General features: G+C 39.7%; 1 long non-coding RNA gene across 1 annotated transcript in view; it reads left to right on the top strand.

The window, feature by feature from the left end:
- Nucleotides 1-15589, top strand: part of LOC133233661 (uncharacterized) — a 119254-nt gene that overhangs the window by 87007 nt on the left and 16658 nt on the right. The window contains exon 2 of the long non-coding RNA XR_009731798.1: nt 3504-3586. This is a non-coding gene — a long non-coding RNA (uncharacterized LOC133233661). The remainder of the gene's footprint in view (nt 1-3503; nt 3587-15589) is intronic.

Below are 15589 nucleotides of genomic sequence, written 5' to 3'. Positions count from 1 at the left end.
CCATTCAGCCCTACTACTACCTTAGATGGTGTGTGTGCACATCTAAGGTAGTAGAACTCTGTTGCTCGGTTGTGTCAGACTCTTTGTGACCCCATGGACTGTAGCCCGCCAGGTTGCTCTGTCCATGGAATTCTCCAGACAAGAATAATAGAGCCATTTCTTCCTCCAGGGGCTCCTCCCCACCTAGGGATTGAACCCATGTCTCCTCTATTGGCAAGTGGATTCTTTACCACTAAGCCAGCTGGGGTATGTGTATAAAAACAACTTCTGTGGCTTGTGGCCCTGAGCTCTTCTACTCTTTTCTCCAGAACCAAATTCAGACACATCCTTCAGGTTTGATAGCAGAGATTCTCAAATGATACGGTGCACCAGACTCCCCTCTTCTCTTGTTAGAAGTGCGTGTTCCTGTATTCCACTTCTAGAGATTCCGGTGTGATATCCTGGGAGTGGAGTGGAGCATATGATAAGCAGCAAAGCCACCTCTCCTTCCAGGTGATTCTGATGCAGGTGGCTCACAGACATCACAGACATTTTGAGAAATGATGCTTTACAGTATTAGATTACATCCTTGATTTAAAAATATAAATGCCAGGCAGTACCAGTATTACAAATCAAAATACTTAGTAGTGATTATAGTATGAGTTTGTGAGTTAACTGCAGTTTTGGAGAAGTCTGAACCTCTTTTTTGGCTGAATAATCTCCTCTTCTTTGCACTTGGATCTTGGAGCTATGGAGCCCCAGAGATAAGGAGACCAAAAGCTATTAAATGATTAAAATCTAACTATATCAATGAAGTTAAAAGATGTCATCACATCATACAAAAATAAGAAACTTTTCTACAGTTATCTTTGGGGTGGTCTGATTGGAGTGTACAAAATAGGTACTTTGGGAGTCGTCAAAGAAATACCATCAAAGAAGTGGACAGTCATCTTCTAGAGCACCAAGACTACGATGAAGAGCCAGCTAGGAGAGACATGCCATTTGTATTAAGACAACATATACAACACAGGCAACGACAAGTGTGGGCAAGGATGTGGAGAAACCAGAACCCTCACACACCACTGGTGGGGATATAAACTGGTAAAGGAAAATGGTAGCAGGTCCTCAGTGTTAATCACAGAGTTATTATATAACAAAGTAACTTGACTCCTGGGTGTCTCCACAAATAAATGAAAAAAATATGTTTACACAAGGCTTTGTATGTGATTGTTCAGAGTAGTAGTATTTATATAGCCCCCAAATTGAAGCAACCCAACTATTCATGAAGTGATAAATGGATGAACAAAATATGATACAGTGTGGAATATTATTCAGTAGTGAAAAAGGAATGAAGTACTGATACATGCTGCAGTACGGAAGATCCTTAAAAGAATTATGCTACTTAAGCAGGTCACAGAAGACCATATATTGAATAGGCAGCTCTACAAAGACAGAGATCCAGAGAATAGATTGCAGTTGCTTAGGGCTGGGGTGGGAAGGACTGGAGAGTGATTGTTAATAGGCTTGAGATTTCTTTTGCGGATGATGAAAATCTTCTAACATTAGGTTATGTTGAAGGTTGTGCTGATTGTTGCACAATTCTGGACATTCTAAAAACCACTGTACCTGTTAAATGGGTGGATTTTACCATGTGTAAATTATATCTCATTAAAGTTACTTTAAAAAAACACTCTGGAAAGAGGAAATGAATAGTTATTTCAATTGTAAGCCCATAATAAAAAAATATCACATGAGCAGACCTTCTAAACTGGATATCATGACTGAGATAGAACTGTGTCACTTGGTCCAGAATTTTCATTTATTGATGGTTAAAGCAAGCAATGCCGAGTTCACAGCTGGTCTAGGAGAGTAAGTTATCCGGTGACAGGCTTCCTGAACTGAGAGGCTCAATGTCCCTGAGTGATGGGCCCTGGGCCCCAGAGGGTAAGAACCACTGCAGTTCAAGCACACACACTCGAGAGCTGAATTTCAGCAGTCCTGTGCAGAGCTTAGAGTGTTCTGCCTTTGATCCGTTAGTTAAATCTGGCCCAGGCAGCAAGCCATGATCCAAAGAAGATCTTTGTAAAAGTTACATTACTTGTATAAAAACCTTTTCATTTTGAAAAATTGCTCCAAGTCCACCTGCACTTGTAACTTTAGTTGGGCCATTTGGCCGGAAGATGGATGGAATTTTTCAACATGACCATTTTAAAGCTTGAAAGATAAACTTATTTTTGGTTCTACCTCAAATATTCCACTTGTTGCTAAGATTCTGCCAATAAAAGTTGAGTTTCACCCTGAGAATTATTTACACTATCTTCTATACTTCACTCTGGGTGTTGTCATAACTTTAGAAATGGAACCTCTAATTCAGCAACTTTGAGTTGTAACATCCTATATTTGTTCAATCTCATTAAATCTCCCTATTCCTCTTTGAAGAACCTGGATATGAGTCTGAATTCTAAGCATTAACCCTGTCACAAAACTGTGTTTAGAAAATAATAAATAAAAATTAAATAGGGCTGGATGGGACTTGAGGGAAGCCTTGCTTGGTTCAACCCATTCATTCTGTAGATCAGACAGATCTCCTTTAGAAGGTTATAACCAATTCACAAAACTAGTTATTTCAAGCCTTGTTTAGTTCATCTTTAAAATGGGATGGATAATGTTGACCCATCATTGTTATTGCTTCACTCATGGAATTGTTGTAAGGATAAAGTAAGATCATTTACATAGATGTGTTTTGAATAAACTTTAAAAGAGCTAAATAAATGGTGTTTTTCATAAACACATGCATGCTCAAATTCATTTTACTCTGGGATGGTTCTTGTCTCTTGAGAAAGTCTGAGACCCTGGGAGTGGGGAGATGGTGGTGCTCACATCACCAGAGTAGGTACCCATTGCTCTTGTCTGATAAACATTGGCTGATGAGGACAGGGGAGTTAAGTCAGTTTCTCATGTCCAGGGGGGAGGCTGCATTTAACAGGCTGTTTCCATGTACATTTTAAATATTCATCAACTCTGTAATTTTTCACCAAGATCAGTTTATAAGAGCTGGAGCAATGAAGGCAAAATTTTAACATGATTTCCGAAGTAGGAAGAAGAAAGCATAAAGTGAATCTAGCTGCCATGTTCCCAGGGTAAGAGTTAGCCTGACCCAACTACAAAAAAGGGTCTGCCTTGTGGCAAAGAGTTGGTGCCAGAAAATGAAATTGGAAAACTTGAAATAAATGTAAAGTGATTTGAATACAGGAAGATGGGACAATTTAGACTTCTTGGCTTTAATTTGAATTGATGGAATGTCTCTTAAGGTTGTATTATGCTATGGTAGCAGGTACAGATTTCCAAGCCAGTGTAATCATGAGAACTGAGCTAAGTGGGGTGATGTGTCTTAGGAGAGCAATCAGGTTGAAGAACTCCAGAAATACACAAGGAAACTCCCAGGTGCAAGATACTTGAAGTGCATAAAAACTTGAATGAAGCTAAAACTGCATAGGAATGCACAACTCTTTATATCTCCTTAGAAAAAGCCTGATGCTCTGTCATGCTCAGTGAAGCTACTTTGCCTTAGAGGACCAAAGAAAACTGAATTGTAACTTTTTTCTAGGTAAGAAATGCATTTGTTCTGGTAGATTTTCTGCAAAGTTGAGTGAAGTTGAGAATTAGACTGTTACCTTTATACTAAAGCCGACAACTGAAAATGTTTCCCTTTGAGTTCAAGTGAAGAAAAAGTTTGGAAGCACCTGACTGGTCCTTACTCCCCATCTCTGACAACCCCTCCTGCCACCATCCATCAGGATGGGATCCAATGGCATGTCTTTATTGTGTGACCTCTCCTTCATTATTAAAGCTGATTAGACCAATGTGGGACACCCAACCCAGGGTGAACCAATCAAATCTTCTTTTTGCAGAATCTAGAATTAGGATTCTAAAGTGCTGGACAGATTCAGCTGAACTTTTGAGCCAGACTTCTGCCCGGGTCTCAGGCAGAAGCAGACAAAGCTGGTCTGCAGAAAGGGAAAAACCAGATCGATGCAGACAAAAGCAGAAACGAGATCACGTGGCCCCAAAGAGATGGAGAAACTGACTTTGTTTCTGACAGCTTTACAGTTTCTGGTCTAATTCCTTGTAAGGCTCAACAACACTTCCTGTCCTAAGGTACATAAATTTGCTTAAGCTAGTTTCAACAGGTTTATGTTATTTTCTTTTCTTCCTATTATTTTCAGTCTAATAAGCCTTCACCAAGATCTTGGAAGTTTGTAGATGAGAAAGACTGGATGGTTCTCTTTTACTGTAAAACAGCCTTCTTGATCCCTAAAATAATTTTTCTTGCATGTTTTGGTTTAGAAAATCTTAAACTATAGCATATTTTTAAAATGTCATATGAATATCCTTCACATTATTACATACAAATGCCACTTAAGCCAGGGAAGATGTGATACTTAAATTTCAGCCTAGTAGGGGCTCACTAAATATTTATTGAATGAATGAATCTTTGACAGATATTTACTAAGCCCTATCCCAATACTGAGCTAAATCACATGCTAATCCTATATTTCCAAAATTAATGATTAATGTTCTTGGAAAATTGTTGTGCTTTCATCAAAACATAAATGAAACATTTTTATGGATTTTCTAGAACACATGGCCTACATATGTCATGCATTTATATTTGCATTATTTCCATAGAAGAGATTTATTGTCTCATAATAGCAATTAGGAGAGGAAAAATAGTGTTGGGCCTTTGAAGACATAGTTTATAGAAAGAACCAGCAGTTGAATTTTCTGTATGGGAAAAATTTAATTCAGAATTTATTCATTTCTAGTACTGATATATGCTGTAGACACCTAAATGCAAGGTTAAAAGTACTTACCCTCAGTGTAGAGTTAGACCTGGAATCAAATCCCATTAGGTATCTGGGGAGATATTTAATTTAATGCTTCTCTAAATTGTATGACATTGTTTTCAAAAGTACCTTGAAATTGTTTGTGAACAGTATCTCTGCTGCCCAGGAGGAAGAAAAACATTGATTTCTACTCGTTATTTTTTCATTAATGAGTGACCCCCACATGAGGTTGATTTATAAGGGTCCTTAGGGACACAGGTGGGTTCATTAACCTCAGTTGACCTTCAAACTGATAGAATCCAGTCATTTGATAGAATAAATGGTGGTCTCTGCTTATTCCCACTTTAGTGACACAGACTTTTGGCCTAGAAACTTTCTAAAAATTTGTTTGGCAAGAGACATTTCCTGAAATTTTCAACTACAGTTGCCCTTTTTTCAGCCACCAATTAAAAATGAAGTAATTCCTACTCTGTGATTTTATAAGGATAGGTGTTGGGTGTTTTCTAATGCTGTAGGCCCTTTGAAGGTTTTCTCACGCCTGAATTTATATAAAAAATATGTGATTTTTATTAGCAATATATTTCTGTTATATAGAATTGAATTTAAACAATAACCTAAGTAGTGAGAGTAATAAGTTATTTTAAAGATGTGAAGGAAAATCAAAAATTTTTTTGTTTTTCTCTAAAATACAGAATTATATTTTCATGTGGTTCAACATATTTCTAGAGAAATAGGTCTGTATTTATCATTAGTCAAGGCAGGAAAGCTGTTTATGGGAAAGCAGAGATGTTTATTTTGTGCTCTCTGTAACAGGAAATGTTTTCAGCTACAACTAACACCCCCCACACCCCCCAAACAGTGGTTTATGCAAACTAGGAGTTTCATTTTTCTCACATTTCCAAAAGTCCAGAAGTAAGTGGTTAATGGCTTTGGCTCAATGCTTTAAAGATACCAAGATGAGATATCTGGAAAGATCTGGGGGTATAAAGATGTAAATGCTGCAGGTGTCTCCTCCTTAAGGCTCACCTGTCAGACTTCTGCTCTCACCCCCTGTGCTAGAACTCTGCAATAGGTGCTGGGAAGTGTGGATTTTTAGTTGGGAGCATTATACCTCCCAACAAAATAAAGGTTTGTGAGGAAAAGGGGCAGTGACCAGCAGGTCTGCTCCAGTATCACGCCAAAGTCAAGGTAAACAGGAAGTGTCCTAAATATCCCTGGAAATTGACAACTCATCATGGATGAACAGTCCTGTGTGTATTTAGAACTTGCTGGAATCGAATTCTACTGTCAACCAATTCACTTTTAAGGAAAGAATCAACAATTCTAGACACAAATTAAAAGCAGTTGTTTTCAAGTTAGTCTTTCTGGGGACGATAAGGAAGAGCACAGTTGGCAGCCACTCTCCAAACTTCACTGTGTCCGTGGTCCGCACCTGATTCCTAGAGAGCAACCTTGGAATCATTACTACTTGGAGAGACTTCCCTCTGCCACTGTGCTCCTCATCCCCCCACAGACATATGTACATGGGCTCAAACCTTTCTACAAATGAATTTCCACACCCCTCCCCACCCCCATGTGTGCCAGACTCTGTCCTTGAGCCCCTTGGTGTTTCAAGTTTTGATTCTTCTCAAAAGTTCAGGATATACATCACTTTGTGGTTAGACTGAAGCAGGAATTTAAATCCTACCTACTCAGGGGTGGATTAGTTTCCAATGTTTCTCAAAATTTGGTTCAGTGACCACCTGAATCAAAGCACTTAGGGTGTTGATTAAAAATAAGATCCAGATCTCTGCAGGGAGAGTTGAGGCAGTCTGCTAGGATAGTGTGAGCCCCAGAAGGACAGGATTCTCTGTTTTCCCTCCACTGCTGTATCCCCCACTATCTAGCACAGTGCCTGTCGTGAGGTTGGCACTCAACACATATCTGTTGGAGACGGGTAAACACTCATAATGTTTCCTATGTACTGGGCACTGTTTTAAGGACTTATTATGTCCTTATAAAGGATACATTTAATCCATGTAAAAACCCTATGAGATAGGAACTGTTCTTATCTGCATGGAACAGATAAGGAAACTGAAGCACAAAAAAATGAAATGACTTGCCCAAGGTCTCTGTTTGTAGGTGGTGGAGCTGAGGTTTGAACTCAAGCTATCTGAATAGAATTAATGATTGACAAGGAACCTAAAAATACCGGGTTGGATGGTTTAAAAAAAAAGAAATTACAAAAAAATCTAGAGATTTGTGACAGTCTCCGAATGCATCCTGGAGAAGGAAATGGCAACCCACTCCAGTATTCTGCCTGGAGAATCCTATAGACAGAGGAGCCTGGTGGGGTACAGGCCATGGGGTCACAAAGAGTCAGACACGACTGAGTGACTGACATTTTCACTTTCAAAGAAAAGAAGAGTGAGGAGACTTGCCTCTTTTGGTTGTCTTTAGTGTGATTATACAAGAATATATATATATATGCACAAGAATGAGGCTTTCCAGGTGGCACTACTAGTAAAGAACCTGCCTGCCAATGCAGGAGACATATAAGATGCAGGTTCAATCCCTGGATCAGGAAGATCCCCTGGAAGAGGGCATGGCAACCCACTCCAGTGTTCTTGCCTGGAGAATTCCATGGACAATAGTGGTGGGCTATAGTCCATTGGGTTGCAAAGAGTTGGACACGACAGAAGTGACTCAGCATGCATGCATGCAGAATGCATCTGTCAAGAGTGTCAGATAATTACGACACTGGAGATACAAAGATGAATAAATAGGAGGAGACTGACAGGTTAACAGGGAAACTATAGAGTCCTCTGATGTGTGCCATGAGAGAGGCTGGCTCAGCCTGTGCCAGGAGCTCTTATGAAGCTCTTATGAAGTAAGACTGGGAGAAGTAGCCAGGTGGGGTAATGGCGAGAGTTGAGACTGGAAGTTGATGAAGGGAGTTGTTTGCCTTGATGAGAGTACTCAAGGAGTGCCAGAGAGTGATCCAGAGCCAAGATAGGCTGTTCAGGGAACTGGGAAGAGAATTAGTACACAGACGACTTCAGGAGCCTGCATTCATTCAATATCCAGTCATACTTATGAACACTAAGAAGGCAAGTCGTTACTGAGCATCTATCTATTATATGTGAGGGACAGTGCTCTGCTCACATGAGTATTATCTCAACTCATCCTAGCTACAGTGCTATGAGGTTGTTAGCATTCCTCTTCTACAAAGCTGAGAAAAAAATAGCAGAACAATTGACTTAGCTATTCACAGGAAGAAACTAAATAGTCCATAATATAGTGTCCAATCTTCAAAATAACAGAAAGAAAATGTCCAGAAAAAGTTATACCACTAGCGCCACCTGGGAAGCCCAAAGAAATTTAAATGGAATGCCAAATCTGATGAGGTCATCCTTTCAACAGGGTTCATTGTCTTTCCTGCTTAATGTACACATTTTCAGTGCCATTCTACTGAATGTCAATTTCACAAGTGTTTCACGTTTCAGATACTTCTGAGCCCTTCTCCAAAGCTGAGTATTTCTTTTATGAATGGGATGACTGTCCTTTCAATGCAATTTGTTTGTCATAGATAAAGTGGAAACTTTATTTTGTCAAATGGACGAACCAAAACTGTATGTATTTAAATGTAAAATTTACATGTGAGTCTGGGTTGTCTGTATATGCATGAGTGTATGTTTTCTTCAGCACTTACAGGGTAATGAATATTTCTGCTTGGAGGATACATATAAAGTGTTCCTGTTGTTCATTCGCCCAGTCATGTCTGCCTCTTTGTGAACCCATGGACTGCAGCATGCCAGGCCTTTCTGTCCCTCACCATCTCCCAGAGTTTGCCCAAGTTCATGTTCGTTGCATTGGTGATGCCGTCCAGCCATCTCATCCTCTGATGCCCTCTTCTCCTTCTGCCCTCAATCTTTCCCAGCATCAGGGACTTTTCCAGTGAGTCATCTGTTCACATCAGATGACCAAAATACTGGAGCTTCAGCTTCAGCCTCAATCCTCCCAGTGAATATTCAGGGTTTATCTCCCTTAAGATCGACTGGTTTGATCTCCTTGCTGTCCAAGGGACTTTGAGGAGTCTTCTCCAGCACCACAGATGAAAGGCATCAATTCTTTAGCATTGTGCCTTGCTACTGTCCAGCTCTTACAACCATATGTGACTACTGGGAAGACCATAGTCCTGACTATACGGACCTTTGTTAACAGAGTAATGTCTCTGCTTTCAACACACTGTCTAGGCTTGTCATTGCTTTCCTGCCAAGAAGTTCTCACGGCAAGTATACTGGGGTGGTTTGCCATTCCCTCCTCCAGTGGATCACATTTTGTCAGAACTCTCTGCTATGACCCATCTGTCTTGGGTGGCCCTGCATGCTATGGCTCACAGCTTCATTGAGTTACACAAGCCCCTTCACCACAAGAAAGCAGTGATCCTTGAAGGGGACATATAAAGGTATTCCTAGTCAACCTATGACATTAAACTTTTATTTCTCTCTGATCTTAAGTTTAACATTTTTTTTTAAAAATAGACATACTTTATTGTTTATGAAATCCTTGAAATTCATTATATGCTCAACACTAGCAAGAAATCATCATATCCCCAAGTAGAGTGATCTTTAAAAGTCTCCAACAAAATATAAATTAATGTAAACTACATAAATAATTATGAGAAACAAGTTTTAAGCAAACAATTTACCACATTACTAAATTGATGAAAGTGAAAGTGACTCGTTCGTTGTGTCTGACTCTGACTCCATACAGTCCATGGAATTCTCCAGGCCAGAACCCTGGAGTGGGTAACCTTTCCCTTCTCCAGGGGATCTTCCCAACCCAGAGATCGAACCGAGGTCTCCCGCATTGCAGGTGGATTCTGTACCGACTGAGCCACAAGGGAAGCCCGAGAATGCTGGAGTGTGTAGCCTATCCCTTCTCCATTGGTTTTTTCCAATGCAGGAATCGAACCCAGGTCTCCTGCATCGCAGGCGGATTCTTTACCAACTGAGCTATCAGGGAAGCCCAAAGATGAAAGTGAAAAGGGAAAGTGAAAGAAATTGATGAATGCTTTACATAAATTAATTTCCAGAGAATTGATCTAGAGTACTTTCTTCATTTATCAGAATTAAGTAGGATAGTTTGTAACACAAACAATAGTGACTTGAAATACAGGTTTATTTTTCTCCTGTGTAAAAGAAGAAGGAGGTCTTATTAACAGGCTGTGATGAATGCCTGAAGATCAATAGTGTTCCAGGCCCCCACTTTCTTGCTTCTTGACCTTCCTTAGGGCTTGCCTTAGATCTTCGGGGTCACCTCATGGTCCAGGACGGCTGCTATAGCTCTGGCTATCGCTTCTAGGTTTTAGACAGGGAAAAGGAAAAGGGCAGAAGGGTATATATCAGCTGCCTGCGCCTCCTTTTAAGGAGTTTCCTTTGAAGTCCCACCTGACAAATGCCACTCATTAATACATCTCAGAGACCACTCCTAACAGCAAGGGAGAGTGGCCAAGAGGCATAGTCTTTGATCTGGGCACACTGTTTTCCAGAATAAGATTAAATTTCGTTTGGTTATAAGGAAAAGGATAATGGGTAGACAGCTTTGGCCATATTGTTGTACCAACATCCTGAATTGTTTCTCTACATCAGAGCCCACATTTTAAGAAGGAAACTTAATGTCATCCTTCAGAAACTTAGAAAAAGCATGAGTTCTCAGGCCACCAGCCTAAAACAGGGACATTGAGAACCCAGTGGACAGCTATCAGTCTAAAACCACAGAGACCTTTCTAATTGTGTGAATAGTGAGAAGCTGGCTGAGAGATCTCTTTGGCCTTCATGCTAATACCTCCTGAGAGTCACCAGACATACCCGAATCTCAAGTGATAGTGACAAAGGGTGGCAGAAGAGAGGTCTGAAGAAAGTAGAATACTATTATCCCCAAAACTTCCAGGGGTGACCACGAGAATATGTATTTTTTTCTCACATAACCTTGCTGAGATTTAGCTCCAGTATGGAATTATTTGTGATGCAATGGTAAGTGGTTTTATCAAGTTATAGCATAAACTGTTAGATCATTGAGCTCTTTGTTGAGTTGACATTGGTTTGGGATGAGGAGATGGATCTTCTCACATAAAGCCTCTCTTCTTCAGCATGAGAAGAGTTATGTGAGTAGAAAGTACTCAGTCAATGGATGAACTTCTAGCCTGATTGAGTTGTTCTTCCAAAACATGACACTACTGCCCCATCCTGGCTGAGGCAAATGATTTGTGCTATGTCTGCTGTAGCGTGTACAATTTCCACTCTGATGCTCGTATTCACACTTAATAATTTAAGATCTACCATTGCTGTGAGCCTCCTGAAGATAGGTCGACTGAACTTGCAGTGACATCACTGCCAGGGACAGTCCTCTGCTGTTGATGGCATTGTAGTGTCTTTACAGAGAGAGGACATCCAATACATCAAAGCAATTGATTACAGCAGCTCCCTCCTTCCCAGAGTCTTTAGATCGAACTTGCTTCACCAGTTCAACATCCTTCCTCTTCCTCTTTCTTTTTCCTTCCTCCCGGAGCCTTCTGCTATTCTGATCTTTGGTACCTAAATCACCATAGGTTCATGGTCCCCTAATCATACTCTAGACCAGGCCTGTGTTTCCCTTGACATATTGTGTTCTCTGAGTTGGAAAAGACTTTTATGGTTTGCCCAGAACTATGCTGAAAGGATCTATAATTTAAAAAAAAAAAAAAAGATACATTTTTGAAAAGATAACTGGAGAGAGAATGCTGCTGTGATGAGGGGGCTGTGGGTAAGACAGAAAACTCCATTGTGCCAGGAGCCCTAGGGTTGGAGTGGGGAGTCAGCAGCAGGGTAGAGAGCTGGGCATCACCTGAGTCAGGGAATTCTTCAGGGTGGGGTCCGAGGACTACCTTCCCCATGGCCTCTGTCGGCCATGGACCCGAATCCCCCAAACTAAAAGCCTCTAGATGTGTTACCTGCCTCCAGAAAGAAACTTCAGACATTGACACTGCTATTGAAAGTTTTATAAGTGTGGCAAGACTTGAGTTTGGGAGTGACTGTGGTGGATATGATGGAGGGTCTGGAACGCTATCTGGCCACTTCCCATACAGATAGAGAATAGCACTGCATAACAGAGGCAAAATGTGAGCCACAGATGTGGTTGTAATTTTTCCAAGAGGCATATTTAAAAAGTAAACTGACACAGATGAAATTAATGCTAATAATAGTATATTTTATTTAACGCTATATATCCAAAATAGTATCAATTTAAAATATAATCAGTGTAAACTATTAATGAGATACTTTACAATTTTTCCTGCATAAAATCTGTAAAATCTATTGTTTATGTTTTCTACTGACAGCACCTTGCATTTCAGACCAGCTGCACTTCAAGGGCTTCGTGGCCACATGCGCTAGTGGCTGCTGTATTGATCAGCAGAGCTGTAGGAAGATCCAGTGATTCGATGTATCAAGCTACTTTCATCTATCTTCCCCATGTCCTCTCTCTGTGGTCATTCTGAAATCTTGCTTTTCTTCCTACTTGCCCTCCTTTCCCCTAACTTCTTTTCCAATACTGTCCACTCCTTCTCTTCCCTCCTTTTCTTTTTTATAGCAATGACCTGTATAAATCACTTATGGACTCATTAGAACTGAGAAGAGGGCCAGAATTAGGACAAGGAAGAAAGGAACAAAAGGAGCTTAATTTTGTGGTATAATATTAATAGAAGGAGCAGAGGACAAATGTATGCACTTCTAGCCCAAACCACAATAAACTCTAGGAAGAAATAATATTTCTAAGTGAATTTTGTATGGAAAAGAGTTCATTAAATGAATTTAATTTATAATGAAAAGAAATACTAATGCTCCCCAGTGATTTAGTTACTCCATGCGCATGTGTGTCAAATTTTCCAATGGGAACCATACTGGTTTTCTTTACCAAAACTGGATTTCTTTTAGTTGTGTTAAATCTATTTAATTGCTCACTCCCTTGAACTATAAACTAGCTACTATGAACTAGCAGCCAAGCTCATGCAGAAGGTGTAGGAAGCGTTCTCAGAGGCTACTCTTCTCTTTATCACTTGAAGACTCCCAACTCCTATCCATGTTTCTTAGAAAACAGGAGTGAGGAAAGAGTTTCTTACCTGCCATCTTCCTTCTTCTTCTTTGATGTACAAGGACAGCTGAGCAGAGCCTGAGAGGTCACGTAAAGAGGGGGCTCAAAACTGTGAGCTGTGGGTTTTGTGGGGCCTAAAAGCTATTCTTCAAAGTCTTGAATGTACAGGAAGCCCAGCTTAGGCTCCAAGAAACATTAGGTTTTCCTCTGGTTTATTTTCCCTCTGGTCCTACATTACTATACCTATTAAGTCCATCAAAGATCGTTTGGTTGATTCTGGACACTCTTCTTAATTATCCCGAATCTTCCCTCTCATTGGATGCATTATGGATATGAAGATCGTTGCCAAACTTTGGATTTGGGGCCCTATCGACCTATTGTCGCAAACTGTCAACTCGTTGAGTTAAAATAGGCCAAATCCATTGTTCAACTTCTTAAACAGAAACCAATTGGTGGTTGAATATTTTGACAGCTCATTCTTACGGGGAGGTACGACTTTGGTGAGATTGCCTTTTCCCCAGCATGTGCTGGTTCAACATTAAAGTTCTTTCTTTAGTTTTAACCTCTTTGGCTATGCTGAGCCAAAGCTTTTGTTGTTTTCTGTCTAGCTTATCCACCACCCACTTCATTTGACCTTATAAACATGTTTAAATAGATTTCTCGGATAATGACCATTTTAGCTGGCAACTTCCCGTTTAGATATTACAGCAGGCACAGTGCAAATTAGAGGGCAGAGCAAAAAGCACTAAGAATCATGAGACCCTAGATAAATATAGTCGGACCGCTCGGCCTCGATCGGACAAGGCTGAGTTCTGAGCCCAGTTTCCTCACTGACTCAGTGAGTGACTCTGGGTAGGCAGAGTAAAACAATCATTGATTTCATCCACTGGCGACTCAGTCCTGTTGATCTCAACAATGCAGGGAGGGGGCACCGCGGGGCGTCGGGGGGAGTAAAGAAGGAGTTTACTGTTGCAAAGATACCTCATTTCCATCCTGGCTGTTTCACTGTTTCCTGGGTTTGCCTCTGAGTTCATGCTGAAAAAAATAAAGATGCCCTTTGTGCTCAACACACTAGGCTATCATCAGGGTGAGTGGCCTGACCAGCAATGAGAGGAATCTTTCTAAAGTTTTACAATGGGCAAACAGGGAGTGCTGGTCAACCTGATAATGAAAGGTAGCCTTGGAAAGGTGGCTTTTTCAATTTGGTGTTACCTTGATGGGATGTGCTTCGCTGCTTTGTGATCTGAGTAACCACCCAGGCCCACAAGTGATTCACACTTGAGAAGCCTGATGAGGTTCTGCTCAGCACCTCACACAGCATTTGCCACATGCTAGATGCTCAGTGAATGTCGAGAGAGTGAACAAATAGATAAAGAACGGAAGAATTAGGAGCAATTACATCGTAAATGGTCTAGTTCACGTTTCTGACAGCACCTTTCCTTGTAAACTTGATTTTCCAAGTGTCAGAATTTTCAAGTCTGAACTTCTTTAAGTCTTTATATTTCTGATTTTTAGAGTAAAGGTTTTTTAAAAATTGAATTATAATTGACATTAATTTCACATGTACAACATAGTGACTTGGTATTTTTATACAGTAAGCATTTTCAGTTACTTGCTGGCCATTTGATGAGTGTTTGACATTCAGTTGTTTCCAGGAGATCATACTTTGTGACCTAGCTAGGAAATATTTTGACCAAGTTTTCACTAGGCCTTATTAAATAAACTTAACTTATCCCTCTTCTCATTCCCCAAAATGTATTTCCATTTCTTTGGAGCTGGAACAATGGAATTAGAAAGTATAACCTATAAAAATATACAACAATTTAAGCAACTAGATTGATGTTTTTGAAATGCAGAAAATTTACAAAACAAAAATTGCAAAAAATTTAGCCAGTTCACATACATTCCTTTAGAGAAAAAAGAAGCAACTTCACATGGATGAATGATGTTATTATTTACCAGTTAATAAATACATCACTGTATATTATATAGTTCTTTTATATTTATTGACCCCAAATACCTTGATATCATCATAAATATTGCCTGAGGCAAATGGGAAAGGTATAATGTGCTACATGAGCAGAAGGGTTAACTAAGCTTTGTTTTCAAGGATTTTACTTTTTTAAATTTTTATTCTTTTTTAATTGAAGTATACTTGATTTACAATGTTATGTCAGTTTCAAGTGTACAGCACTCAATTATATACACACACGTATATATATTAATATACACACACACACATGTATATTCTTTTTCAGATTCTTTTCCATTGTAAATTACTATAAGATATTGACTACAGTTCCCTGTGCTGTACATTAGGTCCTTGTTGATTATCTATTTTACATGTAGCAGTGATATCTGTTAATCCCAAACTTCTCATTTACCTTTCCTTACCCCCTTTCCCCTTTGGTAGCCATAAGTTTTCTATCTCTGTGAGTCTATGTTTTATAAATAAATTCATTTATATTGTATTGTAGATTGTACATCTAAGTGATATCATATGATATCTGTGTTTCCCTGTCTGACTTGCTTCACTTAGTATGATACTTTCTAGGACTATTCATGTTGCTTCAAATGGCATTATTTCATTCTTTTTATGGCTGAGCAATACTCTATTGGACATATACACCACATCTTTGTTATCTATTCAT

Source organism: Bos javanicus, chromosome 20, assembly GCF_032452875.1.
Source record: "Bos javanicus breed banteng chromosome 20, ARS-OSU_banteng_1.0, whole genome shotgun sequence".
NCBI lineage: Eukaryota > Metazoa > Chordata > Mammalia > Artiodactyla > Bovidae > Bos > Bos javanicus.
Note: the sequence above shows the minus strand (reverse complement) of the source record. Positions and strands in the feature narration are given on the sequence as shown.